The sequence below is a fragment of the Eucalyptus grandis genome, chromosome 11 (genome assembly GCF_016545825.1).
Source record: "Eucalyptus grandis isolate ANBG69807.140 chromosome 11, ASM1654582v1, whole genome shotgun sequence".
Taxonomy (NCBI): Eukaryota; Viridiplantae; Streptophyta; class Magnoliopsida; order Myrtales; family Myrtaceae; genus Eucalyptus; species Eucalyptus grandis.
Genome location: NC_052622.1, coordinates 29,381,739 through 29,397,513, shown reverse-complemented (window position 1 = coordinate 29,397,513; position 15,775 = coordinate 29,381,739). Strand labels below are relative to the sequence as shown.

The 15,775-nt window shown below is 37.0% G+C and overlaps 1 pseudogene; it reads left to right on the top strand.

Moving 5' to 3' along the window:
- The first annotated feature begins 3,309 nt into the window (after positions 1-3,309).
- The window catches only part of LOC104427620, a 29,140-nt pseudogene continuing 16,674 nt past the window's right edge, over positions 3,310-15,775 (top strand).

Genomic DNA, 15,775 nt, shown 5'->3' with positions numbered 1-15,775 from the left:
TAGGCTTAACAATCCATTAGCCAAACCCTAGGTGGTTCACACCCCGAAAAAATTGGGTCGCGACACCCCTTTATAATACAACTCCAAAGAGTGTTTGGAAGCTGAGAAAGTTGCCATGTTTGTTTTCCTAATATAGCTTTGTTGAAAGCTAAAAAATCCTTGAAGCCGAGTCCCCCTTCATCATTTTGAAGTTTTAGAACTTTCCATCTTTTCCAGTGAAGGCCAGCTGATTTGTTGCTACTCCTCCACCAGAAATTAGCTATTTGTTTTTCAATGGTTTTGTAAATGGAAACTGAGATTTTAAACATAGACATCGCATATTGAGGAATTACTTGCACCACAGATTTAATAAGTATTTCCTTCCCTGCTTTTGACAACAATTTTCTTTCCAATTTTCCAATTTCATGTTGACTCTTGCAAGTATCTAGGAAAACATTTCTTTCTTGGTGGCTTCCCAATCTAATGGGATTTCTAGATATTTCCCTGTTTTAGTAATTTCTGGAACTCTCGACTCTGATACCATATTCCTTTTTAACCCTTTCGGACAGTCTTTGCTAAAATATATTCTTGATTTGTTTAAATTTATGGCCTGTCCTAATGCAAAATAGCCGCAAGATTTTGATACTTTATTACTGTACCATCTAGGAAGAAAATGGAATCGTCCGCTAATAGTAAATGGAAAAGAGTGGGATAATTTCTATTGAGTTTAATTCCTCGAAGAGTACTTGCTTTTATGGCTTCTTTCATTATATAAGACAAGACATTTGCCACTAAAATGAAAAGGTAGGGGGAGAGTGGGTCTCCTTGGCGGATATCTCGAGTTGGCTTGAAATATGGCATAGGTTCCCCGTTGAATTTAATGCTAAATTAGACTGTGGAGACACACTGCATGATCCACTGCACCCACTTCCCACAAAAGCTCATCTTGATTAGGCATTCTTGGAGAAATCCCACTTTATTCGATCATAGGTCTTTTGCATATCTAGCTTTAAGACAGCTTTGAATTTCCTCTTCCTCTCTCTTGATCTTAATTTGTGCAGAACCTCCTGTATAATTAAAATATTATCTTGAATCTGCCTGCCCCCCACAAAAGCACTTTGTTCTGCTATAATTAGGTCTGGGAGCAAAGATTTCAACTCGTTTGTAAGTATTTTGGAAATAATTTTATAGGCAAAATTGCATAGGCTGATTGGGCGAAGTTGTTCTAGCTTTTCGGGATTTGGGTTTTTGGGAATGAGGGTGATAAGGGTTCTGTTTAGGTTTGGGTTTAGTTGTCCAGTCTCAAAGAATTGCTGCACCACCTTTAATATATCCTAGTTGATGTCCTGCCAATGATTCTAGAAAAATAACCCATTCAATCCATCTGACCCTTAGTAGCAGTAATTTCCTCCATAGTAACAGGTTCAATTAACTTTTGATTCATAGTTGCATCAACCAAGCTAGGTATATGACTTAGTATAAGCTGAAAATTTTGGGAACCCACTGTCGTATAAAGATTAGTAAAGAAAGTGCCTGTCATATCCTTGAGATTACCCTCATTTCTAACCCATTCCCCTTCTACATTCTTGAGCATAGAGATACAATTTCTAGTTCTCCTTTGGATAGTCGATGCATGAAAAAACTTAGTGTTTTTGTCACCCCATTTCAACCAGTTGATTCTCGATCTCATTCCCCAATACATCTCCTCCTGTCTCCACAAAAATTCGATCTCTTTTTTCATTTGCTAAACTCTCTGATTATCTTCATGTATTTCAGCACTATTTTGCAAAATATGGAATTCATTTTTTAGCCATAATACTCTTTTCTCTTGCCCTTCTTTGTTGTAGTAAGTTTGGTACCTTTTGCTTTGCACCTTACTAGGTTGTGAGAGATTTCTGGGATTTCCAGCATCTCAACTTCAAGTTCCCTAATTTGTTCTTTATATAGCACCATAGTAGACTCCTCATCTAGGCAACTACTTCCCCTCTTTTGTGTTCCTTTGTCATCAACAATCAAAATTGCTAATGGAGAGGAGTTCTCACCCTCCTTTTAAGCATTTTCCACAGTGAGCTATTGTCCACACCCTTGCTGGCTGGGCTTCTTAGCTACCTCCTTCAGCTTCTGGACTTCTTCAATTACAACAGAGATAGGAATTTATGGGACCCTTTCTTGTGCTATTTTGGTGTCACCCTGTTTATCATAGAATATTTTTCTCATAAGGGCTCAGTTCTTTCACTTCCGCGCAAAGCCATTGCTCAAAATTTCATAGTAAATTTTCCTCCAGCCCTGACTGCTAGTAAGGAATTTCTTTGCATGCCGTGGCATAATGCCCAATCTTACCGCAAAAGTAACAATAATGAGGGAGTCTTTTATATTTAAATTTTATCCAGAGGTTTTTATTTCCTAGGTTGATAACAATGCCTGTCTTGAGAGGATTAATCAGATTCAGAACTACTCTAACTTTACCAACTTTATAATTGTTAGTTCCCTTTGCTTCCAGCTTGACATCTATTACCTCCCCAAGTTTAGAGGCTAATGCTTTGACTATTTTATTTGATACTCTTCCAAAAGGGAGTCCATAAAGATACACCCAAAAATGGTAATGGGTGAACTCATAACACATTTCTGGAGGGTTTTGGGTCGCATTGCTTCAACCCTAGGAGATTGCTAGAAAATGACCAAGGCCCTGAATCTAGTATTTTTTTATTATCAGCCTTTGATTTGAAAGAAAAGGAAAAGAGACCGGGTTCTAGTAGGGTACAAGTAATAGTTTCAGTCTTCCATGCCATTTTCATCGTATTTAGAAACGCTTGGAAGTTCACATTGGGTCTGGAGTATAGTTTACCGAACAATGTTAACTTGCATTCTACTAATTTATCTTCAGGAATGCTTTCTTTAACATGTATCACATCATCCTCTGACCATAACTTACCCAGACTTTTACATAGAGCTGCTAATCTTCTATCTTATGGGTTCTGATCTTCCATTATAAACTTACAGCAAATACAGGACCTAGAGGGAACAAATCAAGGAGGAGGGCACCAAAAACATGACACCCAAACCTCTTTCTAATAGAAATTTGGAAGGAGAGTGATAGCTAACTTCAATCTGCCAGTAACGCCCATACACAGTGTCTCTCGGATGAAGGGAGCTCTAACATACCTGGGAAAACCACGCAAATCACTAGATTCACATCACGTAATCACCATTTCGGAGAAGCCCACTTGAATACATCACCTGGAGGATGGGGATGCCCGAAGTGGACCAACGATGGGGTTGAGATTCTTGGGGTAGAATGCGACCATTTAGGGTTCGAAACTTGCTGGGTAGATGGGAAATCAGCTGGGTATGGCGATGGGAAGGATGAAAATGTATGAAATCATCTTATGGTAAGAGATTTGGGGTTTTGGTGTGGGGTGGGTTAGGGTTTTTATGGGAATCGGAGGCCAAGACTACCCTGGGGTAGAGAGGAGCTACCATTAGGTAGAGATGGTTCGTAACTTAAATGACCTCCATTTGCAAGATTGAGAAGTTAATTTTGGGGGCAAACCAAAATAGGGTGTGAATTTTGGGGAAATGGCCGATTGAGGTTTGAAATTGCGGTTCTCTATCAATTAGGCAATTTAGAGTTCTTATTTGGGTAAAACTTCTACGTGACGTTATTTATACCTTAGATGTTGACTGAACCATCTAACGAGCCATGTTAGCTTAAGAAATTAGTATAAGAAAAAGGTCATGTCGGATTTTCAACAAAGTATATTGGAGTTGGCACTTACAAAAAATTTTATTTTTCATAAAATTTAGCACTAAAGTGAGTGTTGTACATAATTTTTTATACTTCTTATGTCCTCCCCATCAATATCACATCAACTAAGTTTGTCATCTTAACACCAACATGGACCTGCTGCATGCGATTCCGTCTTTCTCCCGTCAATATAAGATCAACTAAGTTTATCATCTTAACACCAGTGACACAACCCATGTTTAGCTCCCATTCAATTAACGCAGACCTAATTGGCACCCAAAAATAATAAACTTTTTGGTTATTAACAAGTGACAAACTGAGTTGATGAACAGTTTGGTTGAAACAATCGACAACTTGATAGGAATCAACAACTCTCCGATAAAATCATCAACACCAAACATCAATTATCGACGAGAACCTTCTCTAGTTAGCAAAGCCCTCGATAGCCATTGCAAATTTTACTAAATATTAGAACTCGAAAGTAGTAATGATGAAGTGACATTGGAACAAAACTGTTGGATGGTTATTTTATAACTTCTTACATGTAAGTGTTGCTTAATAGTATGAAATTGTAGAGTAACTGCTTGTGATCAAAGATAGGATTAATAAGTAATTTATTTTTTCAAATTCAATAACCACTGTATGTAATTGTCTATAAAGCATTATAAATACGTAAGTCTTTATGCCTTTAATTTTCTCATCATTTACTTTTCTTTCTAAAATCAACAAAGCATCCTTAGCAACCCTTTATCGATCACTCATCGATCCATCGACATTCTTGGAATATATTTCATCATTTTCAGTGAAACAGACCCAAATCTTTTGCTTCATAGACTCATTTTACAAAGACCTGATCACTTACACACCAAAAAATTATCAAATATCATTTGTCTCACCCATCAAAAGCTCGAGTCTTCTGCAGTTGAAAGTTTTCTACGATATTCGTAGTATGTGATCCCATACTAATGAAAGTACTAATCCAACTTTTGTCCTATTTATATGCCTCCCACAACCCTCACACCATCTCGTTGAATAGCTCTAATTGATTGGTGCGGCAACCTCAAGCTGTGCCTAGAGGTGTTAAATGGGTGGATTGGGTCAGGTTTGGGTCGGGTCATTAATGGTCCAACCCAAATTGACCCATGTCACGACCAATTTTTCGGGTGTGGACCACCTAGGATTTGGTTAATGGATTGTTAAGCCTAGACTTAACTCGGGCTCTCCCAAGTCCATACCAATTCGCGATTTATGTTCAAATTCTTAACATGCGGATGGATTTTATCTAGGAGTCACCACTAATTTATTTTTTGTGGGCTGATTAGAAACTCAAGTAAAGTAACGAGAGTTTTACTTTACTTTTACGAACCAGAAACTATGAGTACAGGGACTTGGTTACACTAGATTCCTTTAATGCCCTTTCGGTACCATTCTTTTATTTTCCAAAAAAATGTTTTCGCAAACAGCTTAACTTGATTTTAAATATATTTCCCTAACATGTGAGGTGATCACGCGGACGCAATCCACCAATTTAACACCCAGATAAACAATAAATAAATTGCAAAAACTTACTTCAAAGCAACAAAAGTATCTGCAATGTTAAATTAAAATCAACATCAACAACCCTCGATGTGGTTTTTAATTAACACGCAATTTCCTTTTTATTTTCACTTAATTAATGAGAATCATGCAATATGCAATGCAATATTAACTAAATGACATAATTCTAATGACATGTAATTTCTAATTAAATGGGCCTAGCAAAAATACTGAATGACATGCATCTCAGTGAATCTAACCCTAATAACGTGCATATGACATTTTTTTCCTAAAAGAATGCATTTTAATCCAAAATAATAAAACTAATTTAACCTATGAATTTTTTTTTTTGTATTTTTCATGAAATTCGAAATTTGGTGAAATGTGAAAATTACCTAATTAGATTAAGATCCTATTTAATTTATATTAGGAATTAGATTGAGCCAAATCCTAATTTAAACTAAAACATTATCTTAACCTAAATAATCCTAAAATGCAATATATCTAAAAATACCTAAACTTATAATAAATTAAGAAAAATATTATCTAAAATTAAACTAAGTGCAATTTAACCCTAATATGCAATAACATACAAAATATGCCATAATTCTACATGACATATACATGATGATTTTGTTGTTTTTTTTTTTATTAATTTTCGAAATTAATAATTGCCAAATAATTAAACATGCAATCCAAATTAAAATCTAGCAACCTAAATTGATTGATTTGAAATTTTTTATTTTTTTTTAGTTTCGAAAATTCTTGATAAATAGAATGCTTAGCCTAAATAAGTAAATAATCCTAAAAATGCAATATTCTAACTCAGACATATTTCAAGATAAATAAAGCAATCAAGTACATTCAAAATTACCCAAAAAAATATCACTCATCGTCATATCAATGGATAATATTTCGCTAATAAAATCGATAAATTGATCTTAAGTCTTAAAGATCAAAATATCAATTTTATTCCCACTTGATTAATTATTTCATCTAAAGTTTTATAGATGAAATAAAATAAAATAAAAACCCTGGCACGGTTGCAAATTAGATGATATATTGGGATTTCCAATTATGCATAGATAGGTATTTCAACCCAAGAAACAACATATAAAGAGATAATAATAATAATATAAAATAGAGAAAAAAAAACACCTAAACTTGTCTAATAAAGTAAAGCAAAAATACCTAATAAATTTTTTCTTTAAAAAAAAAAGAAAAAAGGGAAATCTTGGCCGCTGGTTTTAGGGGGAATCGCCGGCGAGGGTTTCCAGCGAGGACATCGGAAGACGGCGTGACGGCGGCGAGGCAACAGGAAGCGTCGCAGGTCTGGGTGCGGGCGAGGGACTCCGAGCACAGGCAGAGGCAAGGCGGAGACGGTGTCGGGGCGGCTAGGCAACAGGGAGTGTCGCGGGCGGCACGGCCAGACCGGCGGGCAGCATTGCAAGCGGAGCAGGAGCTTCGGATCTCCTGGCATCGGTCACAAGCAAGGCGAAGAGCAACCCTGGGTCGTCAGGTCACTGGATCTGTGGCGTCAGGTCACCGATCGGAGATCTCGATGAGGTTGTAGGCGGAGTGCGACAGAGCAGGGGCTTCGGATCGATGCGGGCTCGCGGGTGGAGGTTCGAAGCGGCGGTCCGGCGTCCGGGTGCGGCCGAGTCGCAGCGGCGGCGGCGAGCGAGACGGCGACGGTGCGGGCAGGCGGCGCCGACGCCGGCAGGGACACCCCCACAAGGAAGATGAACAGTCGCGTGGGGGCTTTTCCTTTTCTTTTTTTTATTGGTTTGGTCTCTCTCTCACGTCACCTTTTCAACTTTTAATTTTTATGTACTTTTTCACCCGAAAGAAAGAGCCCCCTCTTACTTTGCGTGCGATGTATTTTATAGGTCCAAAAAATGTATCCTCACGACATATATTTTTTCCTTTTTTAGCTTGCGCACGATACCCCTAAATATGTCGTTGAAATATATATACCCCACGCAATATTCCCTTTTGTATTTCTCATATATTCTATCCAGAAAAATTCCCTCTTTGCACAGAATACACCCCCTAGTGTATATTACCTAAAAATATGAAAAATCTAAACGGAATATGTGAAAAATATTCCCTTCACCAGCAACCTAAAATAAAATAAAGCAAAATAAAAATAAAAATAAAATGTTTCTAACCTATATGCCATGTGTGTTTTTTTTTATTTTTATTTTAATAAAAATTAACCCAAAAATTATGCAAAAATTTAGGTGTCAACAACCCATTAACCCATTTATGACCCATTTATGATTAATGTAAATTTTCCGACCCATACCTAACCCATTTAACTAAACTTTAAAAAGCTTATTTCTTTTATTTCTTTTAAAAAAAATGGTATTACTAAAATAGTTTTATACAACACAAATTTAATGGACAATTTTATCATTTTTAAAATAATTATTTTTAAAAATCGAATTTTAATTATTTTTTATTTTTTAAATTAAATTTTTATTATTTTATATTATTTTTTAAATATAATTTTTAATTTTTAATTTAATTTTTCTTTTTTTGTTCTTCTTCTTCTTTGGCTAGCCGCCACCACGACGACGACCGGCCACGGGCGAGCCTCGAGGTCGCTAGATCCGGCGAGCTCGAGTCTCGCAAGATCGATGAGGCTCAAGCCTCGCCAGCCATCGGTGAGGCCTCCGCCTCGCCAGATCTCGCAAGCTCGTGGCTCGCTGATGTCAGGTGAGCTCGAGCCCGCCCCTTGTCGAACATCAGCGAGGCCTCCGCCTCGCCAGATTTGGCGAGCTCGAGTCTCGCCGACGTCGAGCAAGGCCTTCGCCTCGCCCGGATCTAGCGAGCTCGAGGCTTGCCGTGTCGAGCGAGCTCAAGCCTCACCCGACGCTAGCAAGCCTCGAGCTCACCCAATCCGGCAAGCTCGCCCGACGCCGGCAAGCTCGAGGCTCACATTACCGATTGTCGGCCATCGCCATGCCAAATGCGACCGAGGAAGAAGAAAGAAAAAAAAAAAAAAAAAGAAAAAGAAAAGAAAAGAAAAATAAAAAATAATTATAATTTCATTTTTATTAAAAAAATATTTTTGTAAAGTTAAATAGAGAAAAGAGACTCTTTCTCTGTAAATGAGTTCATTTTTAGTGGGTTGATAAATGGGTCTTAAATGGATCTGCTCTCAAATCCATTTAAGACTCATATATCTCAATCTTTTTATTTTCAAAACTCATTATGGGTGTTTTGAGAAATGAGGCTTGACCCATTAACGACTCATTTAACTAGAAATGGGTCAATGACCCATTTAACACCTCTACCATGCCTCATAAACCCAAATAAAGTGGCCATTAATGTTTTTGTTTTTAACGTAAGCTTTTTAATATATGTATCATAAGGTCCGTTTGTTTTGCAAAAATTGTATCATTTTTGAAAAATATTTTCCATCAAATCTTTTTTTCCAGAAAAATAATTTAGTTATCCGATGTTTAGTTGAAACCTAAAAATCAATTAGAAAATATTTTCCGCCATTTAATATGGAAAATCTCATTTGATTTTCTCAGAAAAATTACTAAAAATTCAATTTTTAATTTTTCAATTTTTATTTTCTTTTTTCTTTAATTTCTTTTTCTTTTTTCCTTCTTCCTCTCCATTACTCCTTTGCTTCCTTGCCACCATCCCCATCTCCTTTTGGCGGTTTGTCTCTAGCCAATTCGTGATGGGTGAGCTCCCCCTAGGTTCATGAGGCTCTACCTCGTTGGATTGGTGAGCACGAGCTTGAATAAGGCTAACGATGGACGAAGCAAAGGGTTTCACGTGGACGGTGATGAGCTTGAATGAAGAATCAAGCCTTGGGCGAATAAGCCGGCAAGGCTAGAGCCTCACCTCACCTCACCCGAGGTCACCTGAGCCTAGCAAGGCTCGAGCCTCACCTAGCTCACCAACTTTCGGCAAGGCTCGGCCTTCCCAACCTCAAGGGAGCTTGACCTTGTTGGATCTAGTAAGGTGGAGCCTCACCTCAAACTGACGAGGCTTGAGCTTGCTTGTGGCCAATCGCCGACGACTGGCCAAAGAAGAAGCAAAAATATAAGAAAAAAGAAAATTAAAAAATAATTAAAAAATTCGAATTTCTTAAAATAAAAATAATGAAAATTCAATTTTTTTAAATAAATAACAAATGTTTCATTAACCAAGGACCTAAGCCTGAGCATCGAGGACCAACACAAGAAGTTTATGGGCCCAACCTGAGTGTTGGGAACTAGTGCATGACCTTTATGGATCCGGGCTCAAATGCTAGGGTATCAGGCACGGGCACTAGGGATCCAAGCCTAGTCGCCAAAGACTTGATCCTAAAGGTTAGAATCCGAGAACTAACATTGGGGTTTTCATGCTCAAAAATAGAGTTTCAAGTTCCTTAGTCATATTTTGGAAAACGTTTTCCAAATTTTTTGAAGAGGATATTATTTTTCTTAATTCAAGTTTTGGTAGGTAGGAAAAAAATTTCTATTGACTTAGTTTTTAAGCGAATCAAGTGCCAAAAAATGAGGAAAATGTTTTTCACAAAATAAATGAACAGTAAAAAAAATCGACCGAGGACAAATATGAATATTGAATCAATTAAAATTTATTCGTCTCGTGGCCAGCATGGAGTTATGACACGCGATTCCCTCGTTTTCACGATGGCTTGAGCTCAACACCGCCTTACATTTATAAACTGTCAGATTCACATAGATTTCACAGTCTATTCGATCCCCAACGTCGTGCACATCGAGGAAACCAATTGGCTTTGTCTGTGGATCCGTGCAAACGAAGATGACCACAAGGGAATGGGAATGCGACACACTCAAGCCGTACCTCGCTGTCACAAATCAAGAGGGCATTGATGTATGCATTTTTTACGTAATTTTCGTCTATCGTCGCGTATATCTTAAAAAGAATCAAACGAGCGCCCACGGCTATCTAATAAGAAATAGTATCAAAAAAATTTTAAATTCATTATATTTGTGCTAATTGAGTTTTAAACTTTTTTTTATTAAGCTAGTTGAGTTCTAAACTTTCTACAAGTGGATGTCGACTATACTAAATAGTGTGGATGACACTAATGTAGATAATTTTTATATTTTTTCAAAAATTTTAATTTTAATGATTTTTCTTCTTCTTTTTTCTTTTCTTTTTCTCCTTTACGTGGCCAGCGAGGATTGTTGGAGCTACGAGGGTTGCAACTCTCAACCAGCCTCACCTTGATAGGGAAAAATGGAAAAAAAGAAAAAGAAAAAAAGAGAGGGGATATTTGGCTAGATTAACTCATTTGAACCGATGTCTTATATTATTAATTAATAATTGAGATCAATTGAGGCATCTGATGGAGCACCGTAGATGTTAGAGGATCTATATCCTCCTTGTTTGATTTATGATTTGGATAGATGAGATATCGAAAGGAGACGTCCACGGAGGTAGAATATCTCATCTCATATAATGCTATCAACTCGTCCAAGAGTTTATTTTTATCTTATATATTTTCCTGTCCTCGTACTTTTTATTTTCAACACTTTTATGTTAATAGTAATATAATTTCCAATTTCAAACATATATTCCATTTAAACGTACTTCGACTCCAATGTATTGTAAATTCCTCACAATCTTTTTATTAAGTTCCTTTGGACTTAGATTCACATAGATTTCATGATCCATCCAATCCCAAACTTCGTGCTCGGGTGAGGAAACAGGTGGAGATGGAAGGTTGGAATTCATTGATTGTGAACACTTACAAGTTCTCTTTCTTAGTTGTCTATTCTCAATCTTGGTGTGCTTAGTTTTTGTTTGAGATATTTGGTTTGCTAAAATGGTTTATTGGTGATGGTTTGCTGATTTGCTGTAAACGCTAGTCAAATTATGGAGTGGTAACAAGTTCAAGAGTGATTATTTCAGTGCATTAAGTTGTAAATAATGATTGTTTGAATGCCAAGTTTGGCTCAAGTGATCACTTAAATACCAATTATGGTTTAAGTATTAAGACGATCTCCTACTTTAGACCTAATGATTTCATTTACTAAGCTTTGGCCGGACCTTATTTTCAGTGTAAGAGGATCCCTTTAGACATAACAGTGGAAGGGACAAGGTGATGCTTGAGACCACCAACCCCTAAATTAGATGGTGGCTTGATTGTGTAATAGTATGGGAGAAGTAGTAGCAGTGGCCTGCAACCCACAAGTCCTAAGACTATGTGGTGATAATAAGTACTCATGTTGTATATAGAAGAAGCAATATGTATTAAACTCGTACGACTTTCTTGTATGATATATGGTGATGTATTTTATAGTGCTTCCGCATGCTAAATTATAATTATGAGTATAAATAGAAATGACACGTGTAGCGCGTGACGTACCTCGGGTGTCACATAACGTGGTTCAATTAACCAAGGAGAAAACCCATGGAAGCCTATGTCACAATGAGAAACCCCCAACTCATCATATCACCTTGGGGGGTTTCATTATCCTTAAATAAGATAGAATACACCTCTAGTTATAAATATGAATATCTACTGGAAAAGCAAATACAATTTGTTATTTCCTTCTTTATAGATTTGAGCCAAATCTCCTACTAAATTTGGAGTCTGCTGCATAGATATCTTTCCAACATAAACAATACAAGAGTTGGATTAGTACTTTCATTAGTATGAAATTATATACTACGAGTGCCGTAGAAAACTATCGGCCATCAAAGCCCACGAGCTTTCAATGGATAAAGGAAATGATATCGCCAGACCTCTTTTCAATTAGTAAATAACTATGTAAAGTAAGATGGGAAACTTATCTTTAATTCTTATTACAGTTCAATGTGTATCTCGCTAATTTTTGGTGTCTAAGGAAATGATATTGGCAGACCTCTCGAAAGTCAGAATCAATGAAGCCAAGATTATGGGTCTGGCGAAGTTCGGTGGAAGATAAACGTGGAAAAGAAGGAATCGCGCGCGATGGCTCCATGCTGGCGAGGAGATGATAATCTTAATCAATTCGACAATCATATGTGTCTTTGGTCGATTCTTTTTATGCGCACAATCTCACAATGAGGGACCTGTTATCGCGAGATATATTGGCAGCTGCGGAGGGTGAAAAGGGTAGAGAAAATGTGTGGAGTCAATGTTCCCCGCGGGTAAATGAATGGAATGACTGCAAAATTGGAATATAAATAAGCACACGAGATGAAAAACAAAGCTTACGTCCAATAGACAAACATCAATGTCCACTTGATGTATGACTACGAGGCACAGCTGGAGGTTGCGTCCCATTCCCATCCCCTTTCCCTTTGTAGATATCTTGAAGCAAATTGATTGGCCATGGAAGGCCCTCCAAGACCTTAATGTTAGGTTTGTACTGGGGAGAGAAGGGGACTGTTAGGTTTGACGTGAATGAGCTCAAACGAAGATTCCAAGTGTCATAATCTCGTGCTCGGAGACGGCAGATTGGACTCTAAGAAGAGACAGCGGATCCAAGTCGTTTTCTTGAGCGGAGAGAGTTACTCGTCTTCTGGATGATATGCCGTGTCTTCCAAGCACACTCAGATAGATTTGTTGGTCGGCAACAGCTCCACCCTAACTCAGGGGGAAAAGGCGAGTAGAACTAGACAACTCAAAAGATGATGAAGGATCACGGCTCCTAAAGATGGGATCACTTAGGAGGAAATTTACGTCTTTCTAGTGTATGACTAAACCCTCCTTAACTGATGATTAGGGCCGAAAAACACTTAGTGATTCTAAAAACACTTGGTGATTCTTTCTCTCTTTTGTTCCTGTGTTTTGCTTAAAAGCAAGCGATTCTATCTTTTGAAAGCATTATCGATAGTACCTCTGATTAATTATATCTAGGGTTAATATCCTGAAAAATCTCAAATTAGTACACGTATGACAAATTTACCCCCAAACTATTTTTTTTACCATGAAAATCCCCATACTAGTACAACTGTGACAAATTTACCTCAATTGACTATAAGAAACCCTAAATTGGTATTTTTTTTTTGACAAGTACCCAAACTAATTTATTTGACCGCCAAAAAATCTCAAACTGGTACATTTGTGACAAATATATCATTTATTAAATTGGATTAATATCACAAACAAATACAAAAATTATAAATTGTGACAAATGGATAGTAAAATCCCAAACTAGTATATTAGTCAATTGTTATATGTCATTCAACTTAATAATTTGATATTAAAATTTAACGGAAACTAACAGAAGGTAAATTTGTCACAAGTGTACAAGTTTGGAATAAATTTGTCAAATGTATATTAATTTGGGGTTTTTTATGGTCAAAAAATTAGTTTAAAGTAAATTTGTCACAAATGCACCAATTTGGCATTTTTTAGGATATTAATCCTCATATCTATGATGGTACCGATGACTTTGAAGAGACTAATAAATATATACACTTAATCGATCATTTCATTAATAAAGCTTCGGGACCCCCAACATATAAAAATCTCATAAAAGAGACAAGAACAATACCCCAGCTTGGAAAAGTCTGAGAACCACAGAGAGGTTACTCTTCTTCTGGACCATACGCTATGTCTTCCAAGCACATTCGATAGATTTGTTGATTGGGAAAAACTCCACCCTTAGGCAGGGGGAAAAAGGCAAGTAGAACTAAACAACTTAGAAGATGATGAAGGGTCACAGCTCCTCAAGATGGGACCACTAAGGAGGAAATGCACGTCTTTCTAGTGTATGACTAATCCCTCCTTAACTGATGATTAGGGCAGAAAAACACTAAGTGATTCTAAAAACACTTGGTGATTCTCTCTCTCTCTCTCTCTCTCTCTCTCTCTCTTTGTGTTTTGTGTTTTGCTTAAAAGCGTATGCACATCTTTCAAGATGGGACCACTTGGTGATTCTATCTTTTGAAAGTGTCATTGACAATACCTCTAATTATATCTATGATGGTACTAATCATTTCGTTAATAAAGCTTCGGGACCCCCAACGTATAAAAATCGCATAAAAGAGACAAGAACAGTACCTTAGCTTGGAAAAGACTGAGAACCGTGGAGAGATTACTCATCTTTTGGATTATACATCGTGTCTTCCAAGCACACTCGATAGATTTGTTGGTCGGGAAAAACTCCACCCTAAGTCAGGGGGAAAAGGCAAGTAGAACTAGACAACTTAGAAGATGATGAAGAATCACGGCTCCTAAAGATGGGATCACTTAGGAGGAAATTTATGTCTTTCTAGTGTATGACTAATCGCTCCTTAACACTCAGTGATTCTAAAAACACTCGGTTATTCTTTCTCTCTTTTGTTCATGTGTTTTGCTTAAAAGCAAATGATTCTATCTTTTGAAAGCATCATTGACAATACCTTTGATTAATTATATCTAGGGTTAATACTCTAAAAAATCTCAAACTAGGTACACGTGTGACAAATTTACCTCAAACTATTTTTTTGATCATGAAAAACCCTAAACTTGTACAACTGTGACAAATTTACCCAAACTGACTATAAGAAACCCTAAACCGATATATCTATAACAAAGTTACCCAAACTAATTTATTCGACCGCAAAAAACCCCAAATTGATATTTGTGACAAATATACTCTCTGTTTGGATCACCACAAAAAAAAAAATACAAAAATTGTAAACTATGACAAATGGAGAGTAAAATCCTAAATTAATATATCAGTTAACTGTCACGTGTTATTCAACTTAATAATTTGATAGTAAAATTTAACGGAAACTAACATTGCGTAAATTTGTTACAATTGTACTAGTTTGGGGTTTTAATGGTCAAAAAATTAGTTTGGAGTAAATTTGTTACGGGTGTACCAGATTGGGGTTTTTCAAGATATTAATCCTTATATCTATGATGGTACCGATTACTTTGAAGAGACTAATAAATATATACACTTAATTGATCGTTTCATTAGTAAAGCTTCGGGACCCCAACACATAAAAGAGATAAGAACAATTGTTGGAGAAATCTTCGTGAAGTGTTTTGAAGTTGACAAAACGTTTCCATCAGTCTAGTCTGAAGGTTAGCAGACTCTGTTGGTTAAAGTCTGAAGACTTCCGGACAGCCAGACTCAAGACTCAAAGTCTATCCTCATTGACAGTCTCTAATCCGTTGAAGAAAGGTTATCCTTAACTGGATGTTTTGTTCAGGATTTAACCTTATCATCCGGAGAAGATCTCGTGGTTGGAGAAGACGTATAAGAATCCTTTGATTGATCAAGATTGATTCAATGACTGAAGATTCGATGATTATCTAAATATTATTGGAAGGTTCTACTTATGGAAACCGAGATCCCGATTGTATGGGCGAACAGATTGATGGGCTATCAACACGTTCCTTTAATAGCTCGAACAATCTTCCTAATTGATTCCGTCCAACGGGTAGATTGGAGGAATTCCTTTGGTAAGTGCCAACGGGTATGATGGCATAAAGGAGTATATAAGGAAGACGTTCTTAGTTGTTCGAGGAGTGCGCGATAGAAGAATTCCAAAGTCTCGAAGCTCCTATTTGTTTAGATAAATCTTTTG